Raw genomic sequence first — 13,398 nt, forward strand, 5'->3', positions numbered from 1 at the left:
AGTTGTACTGGTGACACGAGATCAGGAGAAAAGTTATAACACATATAATACTGTAACAACTCTACTGTTTGTTAAACGTGTTCAGTGTAGATGTTCTTAATTCCTACAGTGTTGACAGTCAGTGAAGGCATCAGGAGAGGTGTAGAGTGTGTGAGCTGGAGAGAGGAGAGACAAGCAGGAGAAGTTCTTCATTCATTCAAACATTGATTGTTGTTTTGTTGGTTGTCGTGATCACGGTCGACCGTGACCGGTTATTAAAACTCAACGTGTTCACGAATCGGCTCGTCATCCCTACAGCGTCCGGACGGACGCTACAATACATATACATTTTCTGTAGGACTTACTAAATGTCATTCATTCTTCTGCTTGTCAGAGCCCCGTGGTGAGAGCTTTTTAGACTCTGATCCGGACTACAGTCCTGAGCAAAGCACCTCATTGGGTCAGAGGGGACAGGCCCGAGGTCGAGCGAGAGGGGCAGTCAGTAGAGTCAGGGGAAGCAGAGGCTGGAGACGGGGACTCAGAGTGAACGCCGGGGAAATGTACGCGCAGGAGGCGGGCAGAACGACAGGACGGGATTTGAATGGTTTAAAATTTTGGCACCCAAAAAACGGTGATTGGTTGGTGTTTTCCCAGGTTTACTCCGGCTGTAGATAGCAGCTTTTCTTCGCTCTTTTTTAAGAACACATTATGTATCGATTGCCATCAGGACATAAAGATCATTTTAACCAGTATAACAAAAAGTGTATCTAAATCTGACTACCAACCCCAGCTTTAATGAATGTGCAAAGTTGTCGTAGCTGGATATGATATATAATATGATATATATATATAGATATGATTTATATATTCTACTTTTACCTATAACGTTTACACGTAACCTCATTTTTGGTTTCTTTTATAGTAGAAGTTCCTCCCAGAACCCTTTACTGCAGAAGTCTCTGTGTTTTTCTCCACTTCTGAATCTCACAGAGCTCTACCCATTTACTGGCAGCTGGCACTTTTCTGCTGCTTTCTAAAGTTATTTGTGATGTTTTGGGAAGTTTTTTGTTGTTTAATGGCCAAAAACGAACAGCCTTCAGATTCCCTATAACCACTGTCAGGTGTTTGTACTACACTACAACGAGGGGCTAGTAAAAAAAACAGGGTAATAGTCTCATGAACCACTTGATTTTTATTATCAAGCAATTTTGGGAAAATTGAAAAATCACAACTTATCCCTAGTATTGTGTATTGTTGTCAAAATCACATGCAGAAGAAGATGGTGAGTTTTGTTTAACCCTCCTGTTATGTTTGTTTCTCTGGAACAGCAATAGTGTTGCGGGATCAGTTTGACCCAGGGAATGTTCAATTATCCAAAAGTGTCAGAACACCAAAAAATCAGAACTAACAATTTTTAAGATGTAATTTTTAACTCCATACTGACCATTTCAATCAAGATTTGGTCAATTGGTGTTCTTTAATTCTCACAGATCATGGTTCAATGAGGATGACTCACTCGTTTTTCATTAAATTAATGTTAAAACTTTTTTAAATGTACATTGGAAAGATCTAAATATAAATACAATAGTTTTACATGACATAGACATTTGTTTAATTTATTTTACATTTTAAATTTTTTATGAAGGGATGTTGATAAATTAACACGATGCCTCTTCTCTCACATGTTGCCCACATTTATGCTGCATTTAGCTGGTTTGGAAGGCATATATTGACTAAAATAGACTTTAAAAAGGGTCAGTTTGACCTGCAACATAACAGGAGGGTTAATTGAGTTGTTTGATACTATCACAGGGCCAGTGATGCAAAATAAACATAACTTTGAACATTTTCAGAAATAACCAATGACATGCAAGTAAGTCAGTTAGGTTAATTAAGTTTATGAAGTAACATGTTGTTCCTCCTGTACTCTCTCCTCCTCTTGTCTCTCTGTTTCTCCATGACAGGGCTTAGAGGGCTGCATACAAGGAAAAAGAACCACACAATTTAAACAATACAGTTCTACTCTCTATTATTTGGATCTCAAAGTCTTTTTTCTTCTGAGTAGTCTGAAACATGCTGGATTTATCTGGTATAATTAACTACATGTTTCATATACCAATATATAGTTATATTGAAGAAATGAAAAACATCCCAACATCGTTTTTTTCCAGTACCGTGCAGCCTTTGTTTTAAGGGTAATACACAAACCCTTTCAACTATTGTTTTGGCAGTGTAATTGCGAAGATATACAGACACAGCATTGCTCAAGTAGGCATTGGTTACAGATTACGATCTGCATGCATTCAATACACCTACATAAATCAGACTCTACTTCTGCCACCAGTACCCCAGAGATGCAAAGACCCTGAACAGGAGTCAGGGTAGAATGGGGGCATTTATCTTCTCCAGTGACTCTACACTCTCACACCAAGCTTTCAACTCCGGTGGTCCTAAAGAGAGATTGATGGCGCTCTCCTCCATCACTCCCTGACATTAATGAGAGCAACCTCAGTGAAAGCATTGCACTGAGGGGGGAGATGGGACAGCAATGGGGGTTACAAGCAGTCAGATAGATTCAAAGCCACTTACGTCACCTTGAACCATGGCTGAATATGGAGTCAAATAAAATCATGATATTGTGGTCACCAAGGAGATGGGTCATACAATAGAAAAATCCATGCTCCTTTTGGATGTGTCCATGTTTTTGAAGCTTTAATGCTGCTTTGAATCCACCATGGGGGCTATTTTGAGCTCAGCGGCACTCTGTCTTCACGCACAGCCAAAGGGAATGAGATGTATTGAGGTTGCTTTACGTTACAGTCTTGTTTCAAGCATCAGCAGGTCCTGAAATTACCTAGAGTGGATGTGTGTGTGCGTACATGCATGTGTGTGTGCACGCGTGTGAAAAATTCTACTCTCCCTGGCGTAATTGTGTCTCTAATTCACTCGTCGATAAACACTGAGCTCATTAGATTTAACCTTGCAGCGCAGCCTGCGGTGCCTTCTCTCAACATCTTTTTTATTCCCTCTCAACCTCCTTCCCCTCTTTCTTTTGTCTTCTTTCTTATATCCCCACCTCTTTTTTTCCCTTTATCCTCTTACACTCTCCTGTCCTGTCTGTATTTGTTTTTTTCTTCTCTCTACTGTTTCTACCTTTTCTTTCCTTCTTTCTCTAGATCCTTTATTACTTAACACACCTTACACTCTCCTTTTTCTTGTCGCACACAGTAAACAAGTCTATCCATATAGAGAGCTGATCACGTCAATAGTCTTGCATGATGCTTTTTCTACTCCAATCACACCCATAATTCCATGCTCATTATCTACTTCTGGATGTTAGAAGCATTTTAACAGCTATTTGGAGATAAAGGCACAGAGCTGGATGATGGATCGAGTTGAGACATGAAGATAAAGTGGTGCAACACATTCTGTGGTTTCACAGGTTGCATGATTAGTCCATTAGCAGAGGGAGGAAAGCAGCACAGAATAGTAGTAGTAATAGTAGGCGGAGCAATGCCAAAGCAGCCTGGATACATTACATACTCTATATTGTCCACTGTTTCACTCCTTCAACTTTATATTTTGCAGCTGGTGCTCCTGTGGAGAGAAGATCAAACACATGTCAATGCACTATTTCTGTGCTGTTACAGAGTTTCAAACCAGAACTTTTGTTTAGTTTAGCAGATCTTTGATGGCACTGCTCCTCTCTTCTCAGGCACGTCATTAGTCGTGGGAGCAGAGTTTGAAAAAAATATAATTTGAAGTTATTATGTGGGAAGACTCCGCTGCCATTTGAAGGGCAACATGGGAAAATCTGAAAATTACAAGGTAGAGGCAGACACAAGAAATCCTCTGTTTTTGAGGTTAGGGTTTTCCCATGTTCACTCAGCAAAAAATTTCAACAGTATGAAGCCAAAAAGGAAGTTGAATCAAAATCAGGTCAAAGTTTGGATGTCTCTCAGCTGGCAGGGTTAACATTTTAAGAGGTATTTAACTTTAACTACATCTTTTTTTTAAATACTGATATCACACGTTTGGTGAAGTACTGCCTTGCCTGAGTGGAATCTGTTTTTACACTGATGTCAGGGTGAAACACAACCGCTTTGTTATATTTGAGAATTAATGCGAACTTCTAATGTGAAATAAAAAATAACAATACAACTGTCAAGAGAAGTTTGGGAACAGTTTGTACTCCTGAACTGCTGGAATACTTTGATGCTGCATTATTTCTAATGACAAAGGAAACATTTACCAAATCAAATTACATCTTTTAATGCCAAACATTGCAAATAAATAAAAATGTCTGACAGTAGGTAGTAGATTAATTGCTGATAAATGTTAAAAATGCAGTGTCATGCTTTGTACTGAATCAGTCATGCAAAATATTCAAAGATTTTTAAGGTAGGACTGAAATAATCCTACATAACTTTATATTTCCTATCATTGAAATATTGAAATTATATGAGGTTGCATATAAAATGACTCTCTTACGGACTTTCTTAGTGCAAGAATATTAGCAATATCCTTTACATTTCTACAAAGTAGATTGTTTTGTAGTTTAATGCAACCAGTATATCATTTCAGCTGGTTATAAGCCCCCAGTTTTACTTATTTTACAAATCTTACACAACTTATTTTTTATACTAATATGATGTAGTTTCTACCCTATAAGGGGAACATTTTTTTCTGTCTGTCTGTCTGCATCCAGTATCCTCCAAAACAATAACCCCAATTTGGAGGTGCAGTGGTTGCCATGATGACGTGTGAAAACGGATACCTGCTGTGAACCCCAAGGTTGACGAGAGGTTTGCTGAGTATACACATTTTTGTATGGATTTATTATTTTTGACCTGTCAATTATTAGGATTTACTATAATTCAAGTATTTTCCTGACTTATGACAGATCCAGATGCAGGGAGTGAATGAAGTTTAAAGAGGGGACCTGTCTCTTTGTGTGAAAGTGTTGCTAGAAATAAATAATACCTCCAGTTTTCTGTCTGTAAAGAGTGAATGTGGGATGGATAATGGACTGAGACTCTTTTTCATAACCAGTAAATACGTAGTCCAGCATTCACTGTCATTTACACAGCATACTTCATGATAGTGACATCAATGCTGGAAATCTTCGTCAGTTACAGTATGCAAATAAACAGACGCCTGTGCACACACTAGCAGACTGATGACAGTATGTGTGTGTGTGTGTATGTGGGAGTGTGAGCTAGGCGTCCCTGTCAGGCTTTGGCATTGAACGCTGCTTGTTCTGCCAGACTTCAAGACAGTGAACAGAAAACAGCAGAGCGGCTAAGTGACCATGTGTGTTTCCTCCTAACTCTGCTCTTAAAAGTTGACACCGGGGACACGCAACGATTTAACACTCATCTTTTTTTTTTTCTCACATTACTCACGTGATTCTTCTACAGATGTTTTTAATGAAGATAATTGTCCTGTTAGTCTCACTGCACCCAATAAACCCCTGTGGCACTTAACAGCACTTAACTTCTCTAACCAGGACTGACATATTAAACTGGATTCAGCTCAGTAGCTGTGTCATGTTGGCGCTGTCTGTCGTAAGCACATCATCTCCACCTCATCTTTAGTGAGAGTTTATGTCAAAACTCAACAGTTATTACTTCAGAATGATGAGATATGTGCTTGGATAGCACTTATATAGAATCACCAATCACCTGTGGATCATTAGCTGGATGTTAATGTGTGTCACGCAGGCTGTGATCAATTATGGATTTATATTCAGCTGTGTCAGTGAAGTTGTGTCATCAATGATCAAGCACAGCATCATGTGGAAAATAGCTTTAACAGTGCACAGAAAATCCTGGTCTGGATTTACAAAAGCTGGGAGTCAATATGTTGATATTTGCAAGGATTTTAAAGAATCACTCAGTTAAAAACAACAGAATTCAGCATTTTAAGAAAACTGTTTTTTATGGCAATGTATTCTAATAAAAATCAAGGCCACACCCAAACCAGAATTTTGACCAGCTGTTCTTTTTCCACAGCTCAGCCTCATATGAGTCTAAAGTGAGGTGCAAATTTCACCTGTAAAACACATTTCCATTTGACAACCTAGTTAGTGTCTTGAGTTAGGTAACAGTTTTTAACCAAGTCCTTAAACTGGTTGAAGGATAAGTCAGCAATGGAGCAAATTTACAGGCTCTGAAGACAAACCATAGACTGTATAAAATATTGATGTAGTATCCATGACGTCACCCATCTGTTTCTGAAGAGCTGTTTTTTTTTTGTTTGTTGTTGTTTCTTTCTTTGGGCTTTTTCACCTTTATTGACAGGACAGCTGAAGAGAGACAGGAAACATGGGGAGTAGAGAGTGGGGAAAGACATGCAGGGACCGGCCGGGAGTCGAACCGGCGACCTCTGCGACGAGGACCGTAGCCTCTATACGAGGGGCGCTTAGACCGCTCAGCCATTGTGACGTAAAGAGGTGGATTTTGAGCCTCCTAGCCAACAGCTACAGTGTTCCCGCCTGTCAGTCAAGTCAGCTGTGCCTCTCATTGGAAGACTTGTAATCTCAATATCTTCGAAACTACCCTAATAAGCTACCCAGACTACATTTGTTTTTTGTACCAGGCTGTAAACATGTTTACATCTGCTGGAAAGATCGGCTTTTCTGAATAGGTGTATATGTGGTTTCCGGTACTTCCGGAGCCAGCCTCAAGCCGATCCTCGATGAACTGCAGTTTTTAGCACTTCCGTACTGGACTCATATTTTTAGACTGGAGGTTGCCGCTTTGGACAAACCTGAAATTCTTTGAAAAGTAAATGCATTATTTAATATGTTTTGGTTGTGAATTCTCTGGATAATTCAGTCTTAGGTTTTAAATCTTAAAATCTTTCAATCTACGTCTGACTTGAAAGCTACAGGCAGCTCGACTTGTAGCCCCTCCTGTGTCCTGATCATGAGAGCAATGATTCAGATAGACACTGATTTTTAGCTTGGTTTTACAAGCTTTACTCTTTTTGTCTTACTGTTTTTATAGGGGTGAAGGTGTGGATAGTCCCAGATAAAACATTGTGATTGGTAAACTCTGAAGGGTCATTTCAAGCCCTTGCATGCTGTCATGCTTTTGTTTGATAATAGCTCTACATCCTGTGCAGCAATGCATTTAAAAAAATTGAGAGATCAGACTCTGGGTCATTTCTACTGAGGATTTGAATGATCTATTTTTGGGGATCAGACTTCTACTTCTGCCCTTATAAAGACATAAGTGCAGCAAATGGCACCTCTTTTTGATCGGATTAAAATGTTCTAAAATTAATAAACAGAGCATTAGTCAGCACGTCTACCCAGAGAGACATGACTATGACACTGCCATTATGTGCTGAAATCCCTGGCCTGGATGTTACACTAATTCATGCTTTTATCTGCGTTTGCATGACACATCATTTGGCTGTCTTTTAGAACAAACAAGAACAAATCCCACTGGCTCCTGACAGCGTGTTAATGGAGGTGCTGATAGATTAGTAATCCACCGCCTGGTCCTTATATGAGCACATTACCAAACGTTCGAGACACCCAAGACAGCAGAGGAGAGCTCATGTTTTATGTAAGTAAGCTTGGGACGAGCAGGTTGTTCTGTTTCACTCAGGTGAGGTTCTTTCCAGGAAAGATTAGTCGTGTTAAAGCGAGGTGTACAGCTTTGATCTCTGAAGGCTTTACTCGGTAGCACTGACCTCGATATGATTCAAACCAACAGGCTTTTGATCTGAGTCAGATCTCATGCATCACAAAATCTGTTTGCACCTTTTGATCACAGTGCTCCTTTTTCTGAACTTTTTTTTTTACTCTCAGTTAAATTTTAGATTGTAGTGCAGATAGTTTGTGTGATTTCTTAGGCGGAAGTTTTTGTTTCATCTAATGTGCGCATACACTGCCAGGCCAATGTGGACAAATGCGTCTTAGACCACCTCTATATGTGGACTGGGAGATCTGATCTCAGTCCATCCTCGGGACACATTGAGGTGAGTTAAGGATGTCCCCTTGAGATCTAATCCCTCAGAAGGCATGTTGATAGGTGTAAACAGTCTCATAGATGTGCATGTGTGTGATGGTGGACAGATCTGTTTGGTATCAGTCAGGCCACTCTAAAATCCCCTAAACTACAGAAGAAGAAAAAAAACCTACAAAACTATTTTGTTGCAAGGTGATCATCAATGTCTTTACTCTCTTTTTCTCGTCATTGCTCTTTACTCCTTGAAAATAATCACACAGTTTCTTTGTGATCTTTTTTTGCTTTTACTCTTGTGTCCTTCTTTCCTTGCCTCACTTTCAATCATCTCTCTCTCATCTTTAACATGCATGGATGTTTTCCACTTCTGTTGTCAACAGTTTATAGCCTGGAGTGCTGTTCCTATGTGTCGCCTGTTTCCTGTGCAGGGTCAATGAGCGTTTCCCAAGCTCCTCCATTGCTCAGCGGGATGGTGGAGGGTTAATATCAGACTGGAATATAGTAGTACTTCGCTCTGAACAGTGTATAAAGAACAACACTGATTCTTCAGCTTTATATGTGATGCTTGTTCTTGTTTTCCCTCTCTGACTAGACTTAGGTTTTCTGTTTTAAGTCTGATAGTTACAGGTGTCTGTTGTGTGGAGCACTGGGCTCAGCTGATGTAGAAAGCTTCTCAGGTCATATAACAGAGTCTTGCTCAGAGGAAAACACATGGAAAATAGAAATCAGAGGACTGAAGTGGGTCACTGCTGTACAGCACTGTATGTTCAATCTCTGTAATGATAACTCAAGCATCATTGAGAATCACAACGAAGGAGCTATGAGTCTCAGGTTAAAATTTTTGTAATTATGAGATATGCTAATACTTTTTTTTTTTGCCAGCTGTCTCAAACATAGAAATCTTCTCTCCCAGTTGCAGAGTAGACCACCAAGTCTATCCTGTATTGAAGTAAACAAGCTATTTTGACTTAAAAACATATTTACTAAACACAGAAAAGCCTTTAAATGATTCAGATTGAAAGCTCAAACACCCTCTGTCTAGTCATTCATAGTAAAAAACACCCTCTCTAAACTTACTGCATGTTTTCTCTTCCAGCTGTGTGTACTCACAGAAACAGATCCTCATCCTCAGAGACGTAAAACTGTAAACAGAGCTATTACTTCAAGGCTTTTATAGAAATCTAATACTCCTCACTTCTAAGGCTTCAACCTCCACTTCACATTGTCAGTTCTTGTCTAAGCAATCACCTATTGTTGACTGCTGATGGGTGATGTTAAAGAGCAGGACTCAGTTTGAGAATGTGCAGGACACAAGCAGTGCACATAACACTGGAGCAAACTCACCCAGACTCACATATGCTTTCTCTTTCTCTCCTTTCTTTGTCATTGTTTACATCTCATATGTTTCTGAGTCCAACATTTTACTGTTTCTATATTTGTGACTCGAGTTTCTTGAGCTTAAATAATAAGGAAAGAAAATACCACCATCTATGAGATTCACTGCACAACATGTTTTCACAGCAGTTTGATTTCCTGTGGGACTTCCCTTCAGTCATGATGAAGATGACAATGACCCTGTGTTCATGTGACGTTCAAATAATTGGAGAACTGTGTTTCCAACTGGAGAGTTCACACGAATGTCCACTCTAATCGGAACAACTACATGGAAAGTATGAGAAATTTGGGCACATGACTTGCTGAGTTGACATACATGACCCGTCATAATTACCAGGAACATGTCAGTCATCAGTAAATTATGGTTTGACGCAGAAACATTGGTTTATGTGACTCATGTCAGTCTTTGCTCATATGTTATTTAATTTGCTGACAGCATTAGCTTGTAACAATCTGCTGCTGTTTGTGCACAGTGACCTGGGTGAGCCTCAGAGTTGTACTGATGACCAATTACCCTGATCACAAGTCAGCCAAAGGAGTACTGTATATCACACACTTACTAGAAGCTGCTATCTATTTGTTGTTGTGAGCTGTGCATGAACTCTAAATTGTCCGTGGATATGAGTGTGTATTTATCTCTACACATTAGCCCTCTAATACCCTGATGACCTGTCCAGAGTGTACACCGCCTCTTGCCGTGAAAACAGTTGGGATAGGCTGCCGCCCAACGTGACCCTGAACAGGATAAGGGGTAAAGATAACAGATGGATGCTGGTTTTCCTGACAGTCTCTCAATTTCATTGAGCTGGCTTTGGGACAGGTTCGACATGGAAGTTTTTTCCCATAGATACAGGACCTCGTGGCGCAACGGTAGCGCGTCTGACTCCAGATCAGAAGGTTGCGTGTTCAAATCACGTCGGGGTCAGTCCTTTTAGATGCCAAAAAGAGGCCATGCCATATACCTGTAGTTCACTGTGGGTCAGCAAGATGGTATGCTACCTGGACCCAATAAACAAGTAGCAGTCACTTGACAAGGTTGCCGGTCCCTTCAGTGGCAGGCAATCTGTATGAAATAGAGGTACAAGATAACAGATCTCTGGGTTCGGCTCATCCATGCTTGTCCATGATCAGCCATGATTCTTACTGTGTATTTCAAGACATAATGCGTTTCCATGCATCTCAATAATAGGGCTGCTGCTAACATTATTAAAAAAAAATCCTTGTTCTTCAAAAATTACGTTTTTTTTTCTTACAATTTCAGTATTGCTTTTGTAATTTCTAAGGAACTTACTCTTAACTAAACAGGAATCAATTTGACTAACGTCAAGAATCAACTCAACTTCTACTTGTTTTTGTTTTTGTTTTTGTGATCCAGCTGTGTGCAGTGTGGGTCATGTGAAGTCTTTCTACTCATGTTCTGGGACTTTCACTAAGTGGGATTGTTGTCCCGGCACTCACTGTGGCAACAGTGTTTGTGTGAGTGGAGCGATGCTTTGTCTCTGATCAGCAGCGAGGAGGAAGAGAGAACCAACATGGTGAAAATGTATGTTTAAATCAATCGATAGCAAAGCTGACTGGTTTATTGCTTCATCTATAAATGTCTGCGGGGTGTATTTGGAAATCTTTTTAAGGTGAACTGTGCGAGTGTCATGTTGCTTCCTGTTTTGGTTCTGAAGGAGCAAGCCTCAACAATCACCCCTCTTAGTCCAGCAAATTGCAGTTATTCGGTAAAGGTGCATTTCGACCAAGAGTTACTACTTTTCCCAGAACCAAAAGGTTCCTGTGCCCCCTTTGTTGTCTGCGTTTTGACTGCGGGCTGAAGTCCCAGGTAGATTGTGCAAATCAGGCCAGTGACGTATGGTGATAACAAATGATATTAAATGATATTTTTAAATCTTAATAAAAAACTAAACTAGTATGCATTCCCAGGAACTCCCTCTGTGTTTCAACAACTGTGTAAACTCCACAAACACCGTTACATTCAACCGAAAGTCCCAGGACCTTTGAAAAGTACTATCCCCCAAGCAGGGGCTTTTCAGGGGGGAGATTATCTACCCCTGAACTAAATTTAGACCCTCCGGTCGAAACGCACGTAGTTCAAGTCCCCAGTTCTGGGGTAAAGTTCCTGCAATCAAAAAACGGCTTAAATTTCAATCATGTGGGATTGCACTCTATCTGCTCTCCATTACTTTCAACAGACTTCTGTTTTCTTGACAAACTTCCATGTCATGTTCACGGCCTTGGGACAGCTTTGAACTGGAAGTTTTTTCCCATAGATACAGGACCTCGTGGCGCAACGGTAGCGCGTCTGACTCCAGATCAGAAGGTTGCGTGTTCAAATCACGTCGGGGTCAGTATTTTTCAAAAACACAAATGTTCAATCACACTGGGACTTTTCACAAAAGTCAATATAAACGATGTTGAGATGAGGAGATAAGATTCTCACATGCAGTAAAGGTCTGCTCCTTCTCTTGGCATTTAAGCTGTCAACAGGCTGTATGTCTGTTTCCAGGATGGAGTCATTAATATGTCTAACTTAAATTTATATTGTTTGTGACAGCTCTGCATATTTTACTAGTTGACCTTTCAAATTAAAAGCAGAATGCTGCCGTCAAGTGCTCGTTAAAATAACTAGAATAACAAGAATCATCAGGTGGGAATGGATTCAAACAAAGGGATAAACACACAACTACTGAAGGTATGTAAATGCTATATAAGTTGGCAAGCTGCATACCGTCAGTGTTTTGTCATGCAAAGCCCACTTCTAGATTTAAATTGTGGGAAGTGGGACAGTGTGTGGACTGTGGGTTGGTTGTGATCTGCAACTCTGGATCAAATTTCCATACTCTCTTTTTTCTGATGCTGCTGGTTGTGATCAAGGCTCCAGCTCTGTTCAAACTCAGAACTGTTTGGTCTTGAGAAAAACCTCTCAGGCTGCATTTTGTCAAGTATCACGCCATGTTTAACACTGAGAGTGGACACTGAGTCTTTTTAGTGTTAAAAAAACTAAACAAAACAGGTTTGATTTGCCTCCAATGTAGGCGGCACCAGCTGTGTGTGAAAGTGGTTCTGAGGGATACATGTAGTCCTCTTTATGGGATAATTCTGTGCTCAGCAGTGGTGGTGGTACAGATGTGGCAAGCATGATGTATTGTCTCAACATGTGAGGTGCCACTTCCCTTCACTGGCCTTTCTTCTCTTGGGATCTAAATGTCTGCTCTGCATATGTTGATCTTGAACAGAGTGGGATTTACGCACACACAAACACACACGTTGAACTGATCCTCCCTCCTTTCTTCACTATGGAGTTAGACGTGTGTGATCTTGTGAAAAGTGTGTAAGAGGGTTTCATGGTCATGGTCTGTTGGTTCTTCACAAACCGTGACCAGCACACTCTGTAGTACAAATGGGATCTGGACGTCAGGCTTTCTGGACTGAGTTAACATTACATACTCACCAACCTGTGCTCCAAATATAGCCTCTTAGTTGGTGTCCTGAAATCTGAATGTGTTCAAATACTGGAATACGGGGCACCGTTGGCCTAGCGGTCTAAGCACGCGCCCCATATACAGAGGCTATAGTCCTTGTTGCAGAGGTTGCAGGTTCGATTACAGCCTTGTGTTTCAATATGATTATTAAGGAAAACAAGATCTCCACAAAGCATCCACATCGGCATTCAATTTTCATATAACAGTGTAATTCAAAGGCCTGATCTCACAGACTACATCATCGCTAATTCGGATTATTCATTCCTTATCATCAGGCAAAACTATCTTCATCATAGAGTTAACAGTAGAACAATAACTATCCCCCCTCAACCCTCCCAATGAGTGCTACCTGATAATGTACAAAAAGTTGATTATTTCAGCTCTGCAAAAAGGAGATCAGTGGGTGCCAAATTTTTTCAAACCTCTCAAGTCTGTTTTTAAGAAAAAATCTAATTCTCTCTAAATGAAGTGTGTCCGTCATCTCCGTTAACCATAATTTGAGGGTAGGTGCTTCTTTCTTCTTCCAAAATAGGAGGATCAGTTTCTTAGCAGTAAGC

At 40.2% G+C, this 13,398-nt stretch overlaps 1 protein-coding gene and 2 non-coding genes across 4 annotated transcripts in view; all 3 read left to right on the plus strand.

The window, feature by feature from the left end:
- LOC117828608 (partitioning defective 3 homolog) overlaps nucleotides 1–13,398 on the plus strand; it is a 465,785-nt gene that overhangs the window by 33,187 nt on the left and 419,200 nt on the right. The gene's annotated exons all lie outside the window — the stretch shown is intronic.
- trnaw-cca lies at nucleotides 10,207–10,278 on the plus strand. Its single transcript has one exon. It is a non-coding gene; the product is annotated as a tRNA-Trp (tRNA).
- trnaw-cca lies at nucleotides 11,636–11,707 on the plus strand. Its single transcript has one exon. It is a non-coding gene; the product is annotated as a tRNA-Trp (tRNA).

The sequence above is a fragment of the Notolabrus celidotus genome, chromosome 17 (genome assembly GCF_009762535.1).
Source record: "Notolabrus celidotus isolate fNotCel1 chromosome 17, fNotCel1.pri, whole genome shotgun sequence".
Classification (NCBI taxonomy): domain Eukaryota; kingdom Metazoa; phylum Chordata; class Actinopteri; order Labriformes; family Labridae; genus Notolabrus; species Notolabrus celidotus.